This window comes from Rutidosis leptorrhynchoides, chromosome 9, assembly GCF_046630445.1.
Source record: "Rutidosis leptorrhynchoides isolate AG116_Rl617_1_P2 chromosome 9, CSIRO_AGI_Rlap_v1, whole genome shotgun sequence".
NCBI classification, from domain to species: Eukaryota; Viridiplantae; Streptophyta; class Magnoliopsida; order Asterales; family Asteraceae; genus Rutidosis; species Rutidosis leptorrhynchoides.
Window position 1 is genome coordinate 252,481,980 of NC_092341.1, and position 16,006 is coordinate 252,497,985.

The following is a 16,006-nucleotide window of genomic DNA, read 5'->3' on the forward strand; positions in this document are numbered from 1 at the left end:
TTTGTCTCTATGCATGGGACGTATGTTAATGAGAAATGGAAATATGAAATCTTGTGGTCTATTAAAATTATGAAATGATTATTTATGTTAAAATAATGAACTCACCAACCTTTTGGTTGACACTTGAAAGCATGTTAATCTCAGGTATGAAAGAAATCTTCCGCTGTGCATTTGCTCATTTTAAGGATATTACTTGGAGTCATTCATGACATATTTCAAAAGACGTTGCATTCGAGTCATCGAGTTCATCAAGATTATTATTAAGTTAATTATAGTTAGATATATTATGAAATGGTATGCATGCCGTTAACTTTCAATGTAATGAAAGATTATCTTTTCAAAAACGAATGCAATGTTTGTAAAATGTATCATATAGAGGTCAAGTACCTCACGATGTAATCAACTGTTGTGAATCATTTATAATCGATATGGACTTCGTCCGGATGGATTAGGACGGGTCTTCACAGTTGGTATCAGAGCAGAGGTCTTAGCGAACCAGGTCTGCATTAGTGTGTCTAACTGATAAGTCGTTAGGAGGCATTAGTGAGTCTGGACTTCGACCGTTTCTGCATGTCATAAGTTTTGCTTATCATTTCTAGTCAGAAATCATTTGCTTGTCATCCTTAGTAAATTATCTGGTCATTATTCTTAGTCTAGACACATCTTATTGCATTGACTGCATGAAAAGTGTATAGACAAAATTCATATCTTAGCGTATCTGCTAATTCATATCTTAGCGTATCTGTTATTGTTATCTTTTGCATGACAGCTTCCGTAGATTCCTCCGTAACTTATGTGATTTTAGTATTATATATGCATATGTAAATTATGTATGGTAGGGTACTAATCTACATCCTATAATCTATTTCTTATCGGAAATCCTTCATCTGATCGTACGGGATAAATCCTTCAACCAGTTCGAGTCCCTCGAATTCAGATAACTATTCTGATAGTTATTTCGACAGCTATTCCGACGTAGACATTGTCCTAAACTCCGAAAGCAGCGTCACCAGAATGAACCAACCAACCATCCCCAATTCATAAGATGAGTTCATAGTCTACTTAATCATTGGATACAAGAAGAATCGATCCCTTTCACCCACCATATTGTTCGCTGGGCGAAGAACTTGAAACATTCACTGGCGAACCAATCCGAAACACCATCTTCACCCTCATTTCTAGAGTAGCTCGACATGATTATATTCTATCCACAATTTGAAACCTTACTCATTTTCTCGTTCCGACCGACAATTATTCCGGAGTAATATAAGAAGTCAACGAACTTCGCGATCGAGTAATCAATTTGGAGAATATGGTGCAAAACGTACCAGCTTCAGCAACATCACCGGCACCAACAGTACCACCAACAACACAAGTTTCAACATCACATGCCCCAATATCGCAATCTGTACCTCGAGCATAATCATCATTCTATGAATCATTCTACATTATTTATCTTCGTTCGACATGGCGATTATATAATCTTTAATGTTTTAAGAGATTATATATTCATATTCTAACGGTAAATCAAATGAGTCCAATATCATATTGACCCATTAAATTCATGATTACATCTGAAGAAAATATATATGTAAGTATATTTTCATAAAGATTATAATTAAAATTCATTTGTACAAACTGATAATGGTGAAAATATTTTAACGGGTAGGTAATACCCGAGGAATATTTAAATTTCACATTAATAAGTTACACTGTACATTCTTCAAATCTGATTCAACAGTCATTTACTATCCTACTTACATCCACCGATATACGTATCCGTTCACCAAAGAATAACTATTTTCATTCAAATTCAAATTTCATATAAGGATTTTGACATATCAGAATCCAACAAGTGGCATAATGAAGAAAAAATGGACACAATAAAAATTGATTAGAAACACTAAGTAACAATATGAAATTTTGTTAAGAATCCACGCTAACAAAATCCTAGCTAACTGTTCCTAGCTAACTGTTAATTCCGTATTACATTTTATTTATCGCAATTTAATTATCGCAATTTATTTTATCGCAATTTAATTCTCGCAATTTTATTTATTGTTATTTAATTTCTGTTATTTACTTTACGCACTTTATTTATCGTTATTTAATTTCTGTTATTTATTTTACGCACTTTAAATATCGGGACACGTATTCAAGGTTTTGACATATCATATCGATGCATCTATATATATTATTTGGAATCACCATAGACACTCTATATGCAGTAATGATCGAGTTCTCTATACAGGGTTGAGGTTGATTCTACAATAATATATATAGTTTGAGTTGTGATCGAGTCTGAGACGTATACGGGCCACGACACGTATTAATTAATTCGAATATTATATATTAAACTATATATATGAATTTTTGGACTGTCAACTGTAGACTATCGACTGTGGACTAATAACATTAAACAATTAAAATAAATTAAAATATTGATTATAACATATGAAACTAAACAAGTCTTCAAGTTTGCCACTTGATTTCACCTTAAACCTCATTTGTATCTTGACGATTACAATCTGCGTTCAAACCTTTCATGATTCTTGAAAACGCCTCAATCGATAGGATGAACCAACCGCACTTCATCTACGAAAGCAAAGATTGATGCATATAGTAATGCACTTGAAAAACTCTCGGAAACTGAGTAAACATTTAACACATAACTGTGCAAATTTCTTTAGTGTTATTATTACCCAAAAATTACTTTGCAGTTCTTCTTCAAAATAGCCAATTTTGTCACAGCTTCAGCAAGTCAACTTCGACTTTTCGTTTGAAACAACTTTATTATAACCTTGATACATACGTTGTCTTTTCGCCTTCGTTACCGGGGAACTGTTTATATCTCACCACATTAACAGTAAACGTACCAGCAACTTCACTACTCTTTGGCGTAAGTCACTTCGATAAATCACTATATTTATTCATAAATACCCTATCATATACTAATCCTCATTTTGTAACAAGAATTGCCTTACCGGGAATCAGCAAATCAGTATTTTAAATCTCGCAACGTTTCTACATCAACAGTTATATGTATACATATAACATTTATCTCTTAGAACTATGATCTTTCATTCTGAAATTCTGAAAAGCACCCAGTCTGCGAATTAATACTCTGAAAGTTGAGAAAGCTGAATGAAGCAGCAGAAACTGTAGACAACCGTAAACGACCTTAATCGTCGGAAGTTTAATGATAAAGAATAGTATGTTGGAAAAGCTCAGAAAAGTTGGAACTGAAAAACGGATTGAGCTAACCATGAAGGAGACCAAGAACAAATACAAGGACCATACCCTATATTCAAAGAATCCAGAAAATTCTGGATCCATTGAAATCTTTAGAGAATATCTTGCTCCGAAGTCATGTTAAAATCTTGCAGAAAATCTTTCTCCATCAACCATCGAACTTAGAAATTCCAAAAATATCCTCATCAATATCTTCGATATTTCTGAGGATATTTTCATAAATATTCTCGTCCGAAATTATATACCTCTTCGTGCTTCCTGTGTATCATTATATTGGAAACATTCAACAGAAAATTTAGTACCGAAAAGCAGATTATGCGAAACTATGAAGAAAGCCGTGGACAAATCACAAAGAATAAGTTTGACTTCAAAGAATCCAAATGATTCAATGTCTACTAAAGTCTTTAGTGAATATCTTGCTCCTTACTCTAAACCCTTGCAGACAATAGTTTCTATCATCCTCTAATCTTAGATATTCCGAGATATTATCGTATCTTTCATTATAAATATCCTCCATATTTCTGGAGATATTTTTATAACTATTCTTATCTGAAATCATTAATCTCTTCGTGCCATCAGTATTACATCATATAGAAACTGGTAGTTTCTATATTCTGTGAACTTTCGAGCTTAAAATATGAATGTTATTGAAGTAATGTTGGGAACTGATGCATGAGTTAGTATAATATAATGACACTTGATCAACGTGATTATATTATAGTAAGTCATGCTGAGTTTCTAAATGGAACATGATTATTCACAGATTATAACGTCATCATGCGCCATGTTACACGACTCTTACATTTTACCTGATATATAAACATATCAAGAACATATTTTCTTGATAGTTCTATCTTTCCCGGATATTCTAGTAATTTAATGAATCAAGATCGTGCTATTACCATTTCTTTCTTAGAACATTAACTATGATCATTTCGAAATTCATATCTATGAATTCTGGATCATTATTCGCTTGATTTAAAGTCGGGAAGAGAAAACAAAAGAATGGAGCTCCGAAATATAAAGGAGGATATAAAGCCCGATAACAACACACAAATTACAAACTGTGTATGTCAATGTTTATCGCAACATAAAGACACGGGAGAATTAAAAACACTATAACCCCAACGGTGAAGTAAAAGAAAACAGATTCCTCCGGTGGAAGTTGGAAAAGGAGAATGATTGTTGCAATAGTCAGGATAAGGACAAGAATCAAAACTGGATTAAACATTTTCACAATCTTGTGGATGTAAGAACCATGAAAGAAAGTATAGGAATGGTGAAAATTATGGAACGGGAAAAGTTTAATTTATAATGGAAATATCAGACGGAGAAATCGAGGCAGATCACCGTATTTAATTATAGAGATCTTAATCTCCTTATTCGCCGAAGAATCAAATCTCTTAGATTTCGAAGATTTTCTTTAAATCCCTTGAATTCCGGAATTCAATCGCCACTACGTCAAAAGTTAAAACAAAACTTCATTTATTCATTTCACTTTATTGTGATAGCTTCATTCGTGCTCTTCGAATAATCGAATTATTTTATCTGTATTATTCAATAATGATAAAACTCTATTTATCAGCTCATATTCGTCAGGAAAACATATTTATTGTTAGCCCTGACGACCTCACTCAAATTTCGGGATGAAATTTCTTTAACGGGTAGGTACTGTGATGACCCGGGAATTTTCGACTAAATTTAAACCTAATTTTTATATAATTCCAACACAATAAGCAAAGTCTGTAATGTTGAGTCTTGAAAATTTTAGAAACTATGTTCATATATTCAAATTACCCTTTGACTAATACCGACGATTCACGAACGATTGTGTGCAACGAAATATGTAAACATATATATATATATATATATATATATATATATATATATATATATATATATATATATATATATATATATATATATATATATAAGTGTAAATATATAATATTAATAAGATATATTATTAATCAATTGAAGATGAAAATGTAAAACAACAAGATAAATAAGTTATCGTTAGGATGAATATATAAATAAATATATGATATTATTGTCTATATGAAAATATAGATAAAAGATTTCAAATAACAATTATTATAATATAAAATTTATAAAATGTATAAATATTAAATATTCAATAAATGTTATTTTATAGTGTATATATATATATATACAATTAATAAATATGATATAATTAATAAGTTGTAATATTATTATATTAAATATAATTATAAGTTAAGATGTAATTGTTATAGTAATATTATTATTACTAACATGTTATTATAAATTTATACTAATATTATTATTAAGAGCATTATTATTATTATAGTTAAGTTTTATTTATAAAATTAATCATAACCTATGAACAAATATACATAAATATACAAACACGGGTATAAATAGAGATATGCAGCTGTATATATGCCGTTATATACAGATACATGTGAGGAAATCAGTACTAATAATATAAAGGTAATTATTAATAATATTATTATTACTATTATTATTATATATCAATAATACAAATTATTAATATTATTATATCATTAAGAACACCCTTATAACTATTAGTGTTATTATTTTAGAAATTGTTGTTATTAGGATCTGTATTATTAATATTAACATTATGTTATCATTATTAATAATAATCAGTGTTTTTATTATTTAATAAATAATAGGATTATTTTTATTAAAATTACATAAATAAAATCGTATATATAAAAGATGGGAATCAGGAGCAGTTGCACATCACACTCACTTTTTCATTTCATATCTCTAATCCTGTAGTGAGAATCGAATACAAACACATGCATCCAAATTCTGTTAACAATAGACATCATTCCTTATTTTTTTTTTATACGAATGCTTTCCTCTATTGAAGCTCATTTGCATTAAAACCCAATTAAATCTAGTGTTAATGGATACTTGTCGACCATCTCAACCACCCATATCACCACCTTGTGCAATCAAGAACCACCCCATTATCATCTCTATTTTTTTTCTTTCGTTTTCTTCTTCCCTTCATTTTTCTGTGTGAGCATAACCAAACACCCATCGACTACAATTAACAAATTCCTGCTGCTATACGTGTACACTGCTGCACCTGCTCCAACGATTCTGTTTTGAACAAACAACCATCTCGCCACCTTTCCTTTTGCTTTCATATTCCAAAACCCACTTGTCAAAAATCGAATATGGTTAGGTATTATAGCCGACAACCATAAAAGAACATCCCCACTTTATTTCATAAAGGAGCATTATAATGATAAAGATAAATATGGATGGATGATGACACGATAATGAAGTTAAAAAAAAAATATGGGGACGGATAGATTGAAGCAGGTTTCAGCGTTTTTTTTTTTATTATTTATTTGGTGATTTCGGCTATAAAGTGTTTGTCCATTAATGTTACAAAGGCCACACCGACAAGCTTTATCATTTTTTAAATGGCATGTTGATTTATTTATGAAGGAATCGTACATGGTTATAATAATGGAGTTGCTGCCTTTTTTTTTTCATTTCCGGACGGCTCCAGAAGGAAATTAATCAAAACTTACATTCCATAATTTTTTTTTTTTGGACTTACTAAACTGAAAACATGTTGGGCTTTTGTCTCGGTTATTAGTATGGTAAACGTCTCTGATCGATTAAATTTTGGGAAAGGATGAAGGTAAACAGAACACGGGTTATTTAGATTTGGGTTCTAATAATTTCGGAAAATCAAAGACAGAAGAGTGGTATTGGGTGCTTGTGTGTTAGCGATAGGTTGCGAGTTCAAGCCCGGTCTTGGGCATTTTTTTTATAAAAACGTTTCAAAAGGGTATAACTTCTTATTCTATTTCTTTTATTATTATTATTATTATTATTATTATTATTATTATTATTATTATTATTATTATTATTATTATTATTATTATTATTATTATTATTATTGTTATTGTTATTGTTCTATTGTTATTAGTACTAATATTATTATTATTGTTATTATCATGATTAATGTTATTATTATTAGAAATATAGTTATTAGTATTATTATCATCATTATTAATTTTACTAACAATGGAACATTATTAGTATTATGATTATTGATATGATCCTTAAGTATTAATAGCAAGTATTATTAGTTTTAATATTACTATTATAAAGAAATATAATATATCTCTCATTAGTATTAGAAATATCATCACAATTGTAATTATTATTATCATTATTATTATAAATATGATAGGTATTACTGATGTTATTATTATTAATGATTGTTATGGTTATTAGTACAAATATTATACTTATTATTATTATTATTATTATTATTATTATTTTTATTATTATTATCACTAATAATTGTATTATTATATTATCTTTATGATTAGGATTACTAATATGAAAATAATACAAGTTATCATTATTTTAGTATTAGTATTATTTTTGTAACTATTAGTATAATTAGCATTATTATTAAACAAAAGTATCGTTGTTAACAATATCATTAGTATTATTAATATTATCACTTTAAATACATATACAACATATATATATACAACATATAAGTTAAGATATAAAATAAAGTATATTTTTTTTTTTAATGAAATCTAGTATAAATATTATATAACTACAAAATATGTATAAATAATATATATTAATAAATGAAATTTTGAGATTTCAATTACATGTTTTAATATATATAATTGATATAGGTTCGTGAATCCGAGGCCAATCCTGCATTGTTCAATTGTTAAATGTCGTCATATGTATTTTTACTACAAAATACATTAGGTGAGTTTCATTGATCCCCTTTTACTCTTTACATTTTTGGACTGAGAATACATGCAAATGCTTTATTAACTGTTTTAAAATATTTATATGCGTGAGTTTCATTATTCCCTTTTTAAATGCTTTTGCAATATATATTTTTGGGACTGAGAATACATGCGCTGTTTTTATAACTATTTTACGAAATAGACACAAGTAATCGAAACTACATTATATGGTTGAATGATCGAAATCGAATATGCCCCTTTTTATTAAGTCTGGTAATCTAAGAATTAGGGAACAGAAACCCTAATTGACGCGAACTCTAAAGATAGATCTATCGGGCCCAACAAGCCCCATCCAAAGTACCGGATGCTTTAGTACTTCGAAATTTATATCATGTCCGAAGGAGGATCCCGGAATGATGGGGATATTCTTATATGCATATTGTGAATGTCGGTTACCAGATGTTCAATCCATATGAATGATATTTTGTCTCTATGCATGGAACGTATGTTTATGAGAAATGGAAATATGAAATCTTGTGGTCTATTAAAATTATGAAATGATTATTTATGTTAAAATAATGAACTCACCAACCTTTTGGTTGACACTTGAAAGCATGTTAATCTCAGGTATGAAAGAAATCTTCCGCTGTGCATTTGCTCATTTTAAGGATATTACTTGGAGTCATTCATGACATATTTCAAAAGACGTTGCATTCGAGTCGTCGAGTTCATCAAGATTATTATTAAGTTAATTATAGTTAGATATATTATGAAATGGTATGCATGCCGTTAACTTTCAATGTAATGAAAGATTATCTTTTCAAAAACGAATGCAATGTTTGTAAAATGTATCATATAGAGGTCAAGTACCTCGCGATGTAATCAACTGTTGTGAATCGTTTATAATCGATATGGACTTCGTCCGGATGGATTAGGACGGGTCTTCACATTTCGCACCCTAGAAACCTCCAAATCCCCATCTCTTCACAATCCGAGCTGAGTCTTGAAAATTCTCGCAAATAAGTGATGGAGATTTGAGTCTTGATCAAGCCTATGACGAAGAATGTAAGCATGACTGGCTAAGAGTGAATTCATTTCTTAGAACTATAGGAAACCCTAAACACTTTAGTGAAATGAGTGACCCGAGTGAGATAGCCTCAGTTATGTAACCTCCTCTCATGCTTGCGGGAAAAGATTTGAGAATAGCAAAAAGAGTAAAAACTAAGTTTTCACTCTTCTGTCTTGCGGAACAAAGACAACTTGATCACTACGAATAAAAGTTCTCGCTGTTTAAAGTTCGGAAGTTTGCTTGATGACAAGCAATGTCTAAGTGTGGGATATTTGATATCGGCTAAAAAGTCATGTTTTTACCCCCGATATTGAGTCCCAAAAGCATAAAGTTCAAAACTTTGTCGGAAAAATAATCGCTTTTTCGGTTAAATTTGTAGATAAAGAAATTACAAAGACGGTGCAAAAATAATCAAGAGAAACGGCGCTAAAACGAAGATTCTAGAGCGAAAACAGTGAAAGACAAGAAATCAAGTTACGATCCAGTGAAATCAGGCTGACCAGGCCAACAAACGGCCTGCCATATGGCTTGCCAAATGACTTGCCAGTATGGCAAACGGCCTGCCAAACGGTCAGAGCAAACGACCTCAGCAAACGGCCGCAACAAACGGCTTGCCAAACGGCCTGCCAAACGGCCTGCCAGCTGTTTGCAGGCAAATTTTATGTCTATTTAAAGGCTTTTTGTCATCCAATTTCCACACACCTCTCTTCACTCTCTCACTACAATACACTTTCTCTCACTAGAGCTTTTAAGGCCTTCTCACCTCCGAGCGGGAAATTAAGTACCGGAGGCGAACGCCGAAGATTGTAATAGGAGCGGTCTAGAGGATGTCGGCACTAGTAATGGTCCAGATCTCGTCTGTAAACGGTGAACGCTTTCCTTAATTTAATAAAGTTATCTTGTTATCTTAAGTTGCTTTCATCTTGCATGATTATCTATCTGTTACAAATGTTTATTATATGTTGAATACTTTATCTGAGACTTATCATACTGTTATGCTAAAACCCTGACGGTTTAGAAGTTTAATTTACGGATCACCCTTTTCGCTTATTCACGTGGCTATAACCTAGTATTAGGACCTGATCAACCCTAGAATACGAGGTAAGTAGTTATGTGTGCTTAACGTCACAATAGGGATATAGTACCTACGTACGAATAACCACTTATTCGTCATAGAAGAGCTGCCCATTTAGGTTGTGATTAGAGTTAGCCACAGAGAGTTCAGTGAACACTAGCTTGCTCAAAAGCATGATTCGCGTCAGAAGCAATGTTCTTGAGATGTTGTAAGATGATCTGGGGTTGAATAAGTGATCGCAAAAGGAGAGACCTCTAATCCAATCAGCAGTACCTTAGGATATCTAAGATTGCACATCTCTTAATGTTAAGGCATAGCATAGTGATTAAATGGTAGAATATTGCTTTAGTTAGACCAACTAGGATTAAGAAAAGCTGAGACTTTCCTTTATTGGGTATACCACTTTTTCATGTACCTAGGATTCTATCCATAAGGTCGTTTAAACCCTTTAGGTTAACGTTGGGAGTAGGGATATCCGTCTTAGCCAGAATCTTCAAGGCCTAAACTCTTAGTGACAAATCAGTTAGGTTCATAGCCCAGTTGATTGAGGTTTAGTGTTTATCCTAGAAAGTTAAATTCTTTGGATAATTTCCCTTCGGAATTCTATTCTCCATACCTATTTATCTTTATCTTTATAAGTTAAATCACTGTTTTATTTAGTTAATCTTAATCTATCACCTCTTGTCACTAGGGTTAACTATATAGGCACTTTTATCCCACATTATTGATCAAACATACAAAAATACGAACCTGAGTTATATTTACCACTTACTCGTTAAAAGGAAGACAAGTAGGTGAGTTATAGATAGGAACCCCATCTAAATATAAATAATAAAACCATTGCTCTCTTTTGATAGCTAAATCTGACGTGTTGCGACCTAACGACACCGCATAAATAAAACCGTTCGTTTTGGCCATATCAGTTACTCTTTCCACCCTCTTTCCTTTCTCATTCCAAAATTTAGAAATTCAAAAGAGATAGATCGACCAAGTTTACTTCAAACACTTGTAAAAAAAATCCGAAATTTTAGACTGTTTTTGATAGGTCAAAAAGACCTATTTCTGGTGAAATACATTTCTCTCTGGGCACAAAAAGAAATAGACAAAGTTATGAAAATAGGATATGCAAAAAAAAAAAAAAAAAGTTGAGGAAAGTCTCAAAAATAAAGAAGAGATAAGTCTTCAAATAAGAGCATATATCAGGAGGATTGCAGAAAAGAAGCAAAGTCTTCGCTGAAAATCAACACCCTCTAAAGGGAACTCTCCAACAAAAATAAAATACCATCTTTCTTAGAGAAAGTATATCCTCATGAAACCGAAATCTATCGAATCTCACTAAATTTCAATGATTCGAAAATCACCCTTTTCGCCATATTAAAACCTTCGCTTTTCTCTGTAAACTAACTTTTAAACCCGCTCTTCCTCTTGAAAGAATGATTAGGGAGAAGATCAGCGCCGTCCTTATCTAACCGGTGGAGATTTGATTCATGGTCAAGCCTATGACAATACTTGCAACATGACTGGATATGAGCGAATTCATTTCATAGGTTAATAGGGAACCCCAAACACTTGAGTGATTTCAGTGACCCGTGTAAGGAAGTCAAAGTCACGTAACCTCCCCTCAGGCTTTTAGAGATAGTCTCTACCCTTTTAGAAGACGGTTTGTCTGATTTTCCTCTTATAATAAATAACAAGCCACTTATATAATAGAACGGAAACCTCATAAGCATCCTTGAACTCAAAATAAAAGAAAGGTTTACTTGAGGACAAGCAAAGTCTAAGTGTGGGATATTTGATATCGGCTAAAAAGTCACGTTTTTACCCCCGATATTAGTCCCATTTATGATAAAGTAATTCACTTTATCATCTAAATAAGCATTTATTTACTTCATTTTGTAGATTATGTCATTACAAAGCCTATATTTCAAGAATCACTAAAAACGGATGAAAAACGAGGAAAACGAGCAAAACCGGCTAAGACGGTTAACTCGCGTTTAAATAACTTATTTTATAATTTTTGGGAAAGTTTAATATTTTAATTTCATGTTGTAGGATATTCAATTATGAATGCGTGGGCGCAAGAATCGTCAAAAACGGAGCTAAAACGAAGATTCTAGAGCGAAAACGGTGAAAGACAAGTTACGATCCAGCAAACGGCTTGCCATAAGGGAAAATGGTCTGCCAGCAAACGAGCACCAAAAATAGCTTGCCTTGGCAAATGGGCATCAAAAATGGCATTGGAAAACGGCTTGGCAAACAGTTTGCCAAACGGCCAGCCAAACGGCCTGCCAAACGGCCTGCCAGGGATTTTTTAGCAATTTATTTATAATTTTGCCACCAAGCATTTTCTATAAATGGGGGCTTCATCCCACCATTTCAACACACACCTTTCTTACTTCTCTCTCAAATATCTCTCTATAGTCTCTCTCTAGTGATCTATAGAAGATTAGTTCTCTCTCTACTTTCTCTCTCTAGATTCTAGAGAGAGAAAAGTACAGAGATTAGGAAACTAATTATCTCTTTATTGTCGCTCTCTAGTGATCAATAGGAGATTAGTATGTAGTTAGTAGTAGACGCTATCGAGCATTGTAACGCTATGGATATTATGAAGAAATACAAGTGTTATTCTGCCGACATTATTCGGTAACAACTATTCGTTATTTTATTAATTTATTATAATATTCTTGTTAGATGTTTGTGATTTATTAATAGTTGAAATGCTTGTTTCCATGATGTGTGAGTAATTGCTTGATTGTTTGCCATGACTTAATAATGTTAGTTAGGGATGATTATCGTTTCGTACTCGCTTTCTGTCTATGATATTAAACCTCGTTATTATCGTCCTTCCACCAAAAAACGTGATTAAAACCTTTTATAAAGTCGACTATTATAAGGTAATTAATTATCTGTGTTTATACATTGGTCAAGGTATGAACCCATAGGAAATACTATAAAGTACATGGGGAATTACCATAAGACCAGATCAAGACATTGGTCAAGAGTATAAGACTCGAGGAAATACTGTTGCAACAGTAGAGTACAGTGTTAATGTACTATAGGACCACTTGAGCATGGTCAAGGTTAGAAGCTATGGAACCACTATAAGTCTAGTACATGGTGGATAACTAAGGGATTTATTGGGTAAATTCAAGTAAGGGCTGGTTTAAGTCATAAATGGGAATTTAACGCACTACAATACAAACTAAGATTATAAATCTTTAAGGATGACTGAGAACTATCAGAGGTTATAATTTGTCTACAAACCCTTAGATTTTACCAAACCATTGACAGAAATGAATTCGAAACACAATCATAACCACTCACTTGGGTAATACACTAATGTGTTAAGAAAGGTTAGATATTCTATATATATGGCTATGCTACTTTATTCGTGTGCCCAAGGTATGCATTGCATCCAAGATGGGCCGCTTATATCCTTAAACCGGATAAAGCGTCTGGAGTTGAGTATAGTCCATCCGATCAGAATCTTCAAAGCCTAGTTCCTCGTGACATGCTAATCGGGAAATCGCTTAGTAGGGAATTTAGTGTTCACACTGAGGTATATCTATCCAATGAGTGTCTCGCAATCATCCCAACACTACGTTATCTTAAATCATGGTGAACCACGTCTTTTCTGTCCTTAGCTATTGCATGCTAGCTAGCTTATTTTAATTATATTGCTTTAATATTTTAAATACAATTATAAATCAAATCAACCCAACTATTGCCTTTAAACAATTTGATATTCCGGATAAAGTGGTGTCTAGAATAAACCGGTTGGACTTGGTTGTTGGATTTTCCAAACAGTCGCCAATTTATTGGGACCAAAAAGATCCTGCCTCTCCACACAAGGTGTACCTGGCCACTAGTCTTGGATACTAAATTGTGTACAAACCCAATCTTAATTACTAAATTATCTGAATTAGCTCCGCTTCAAATTCGACCGCTCAAGGAACGACCCTGATGTTGTTCGAGGTGTAGTAAGTAATACTATTAATTTTACTACGAAATACTATTAAATATGATACAATTTTACACAAGTTATTTATTTATTTATAGAATGGATATACTTAAATCTTGCTACAACACTTATAGGCAGTGTACCTAATCATAGAGTAGTGTAGTTTTTAGTAAGTCCGGTTCGTTCCACAGGGATACAACTAAATTTAACGCTATATTATATTTTAAACTATATTTGTATATAAATATATATAAGTAGTATTATTATTATAAAAAAGGAGGTTTTACCGTTTAATGACCGGTTTGTCGATTTTATGTCTTAAGTCGCAATTAAAACCTAATGTAAAATATTAAATATATAAATGACTTAATTTAAAGCGTAAAGTAAATGACGATAAATAAAAGTGCGATAAATAAAAGTGCAATAATTAAAAGTGCAATAAATAAAATGACAGTAAATAAAAGTGCGATGAGATATAAAATAAAGGAACTATGCTTATTTAAACTTCCGTAATCATGATGTTTGACTTGTTGATTTTAATTTATTACTATGGGTTAATTGTCCCTTGTCCTGGATTATTCGATATGTCCATCAGGTTTTTGTCCATAATAGTCCATCAGTCATAAATATAAAGTGCGAGTGTCCTCGTCAAATTATCCTTATACCCGAAGTTAAATATTCCAACTAAGTGGGGACTTAAACTGTAATAAGGTTTTAATACATTGTTAATGATTACACCAGGTTATTGACTGTGTGCAATCCAAGGTTTTAATACTTTATTAACAATTACACCAAGTGTCCTTGTATGTAATCCACCCCTGTTTTAATGAGTCCATTGACTATTAATGTGACGACCCGGAAATTTTCGACCAAATTTAAACTTAATCTTCATATGATTTCGATACGATAAGCAAAGTCTGTAATGTTGAGTCTCGAAAATTTTGAAAATATGTTTGTATATTCAATTGACATTCGACTGTTCCCAACGATTCACGAACAACTATTTGTAAATAGATTCATATATATTTAAGTATGTATATATATGTACATGAATATTAATTGTAAATATATAAGATTAAATATTAAATTTATTTATTTAAAAACATATACTTAATGTATTTAACTATATAATAAAACCTGAATATATATATATATATATATATATATATATATATATATATATATATATATATATATATATATATATATATATATATAGTATATTAAAAATAAATATTAAATGATTGTAATACTTGATCTGATTGATCTTAAGCAAGTTAAATTCAAACTTATGTAATTTTAAAATAAATAGTGATACGAAAATAAGTTCTATAAATTTTAGACTTATTAAATAATTTGTTAAGTTTTAACACTTTTTATATTTTACTTGGGGTTGGGAGTGAACAATTAATGTAAATTTTATTTAATAGTTAATGATCGAATTTTATACCACAATGACTAAAATAAATAAATATAATTACTTTAAAAATTTGGGATTTTTCCAAAGACTTTTATCCGCTACTAATTATCAACGGAGCACGATACACTACTCAAATTGAAACTATCGGCACATTAATCCAATAATGAGGCTGCTAATATATTCTTACACGTTTAATTTATGATATTTTATTTACATTCACTTGTTCCACTTGTTAGTTTCTTCTAATATATATATTGATATATTGATATATTGATATTCATGCACTCAAACAAAACATTTGAAATCATAAGATTCGTTTACTGTGTTTGTTATTGAATTTTGAGTTTACTGTGTTACTTTTTCCTTCTTCTCCCCACCAATTTAAACTTTAAAGGAGTATATATTTATATATATAGATATTATATATCCACTAGCCATCTACTTTCTATATATAAACACACACATACATTAA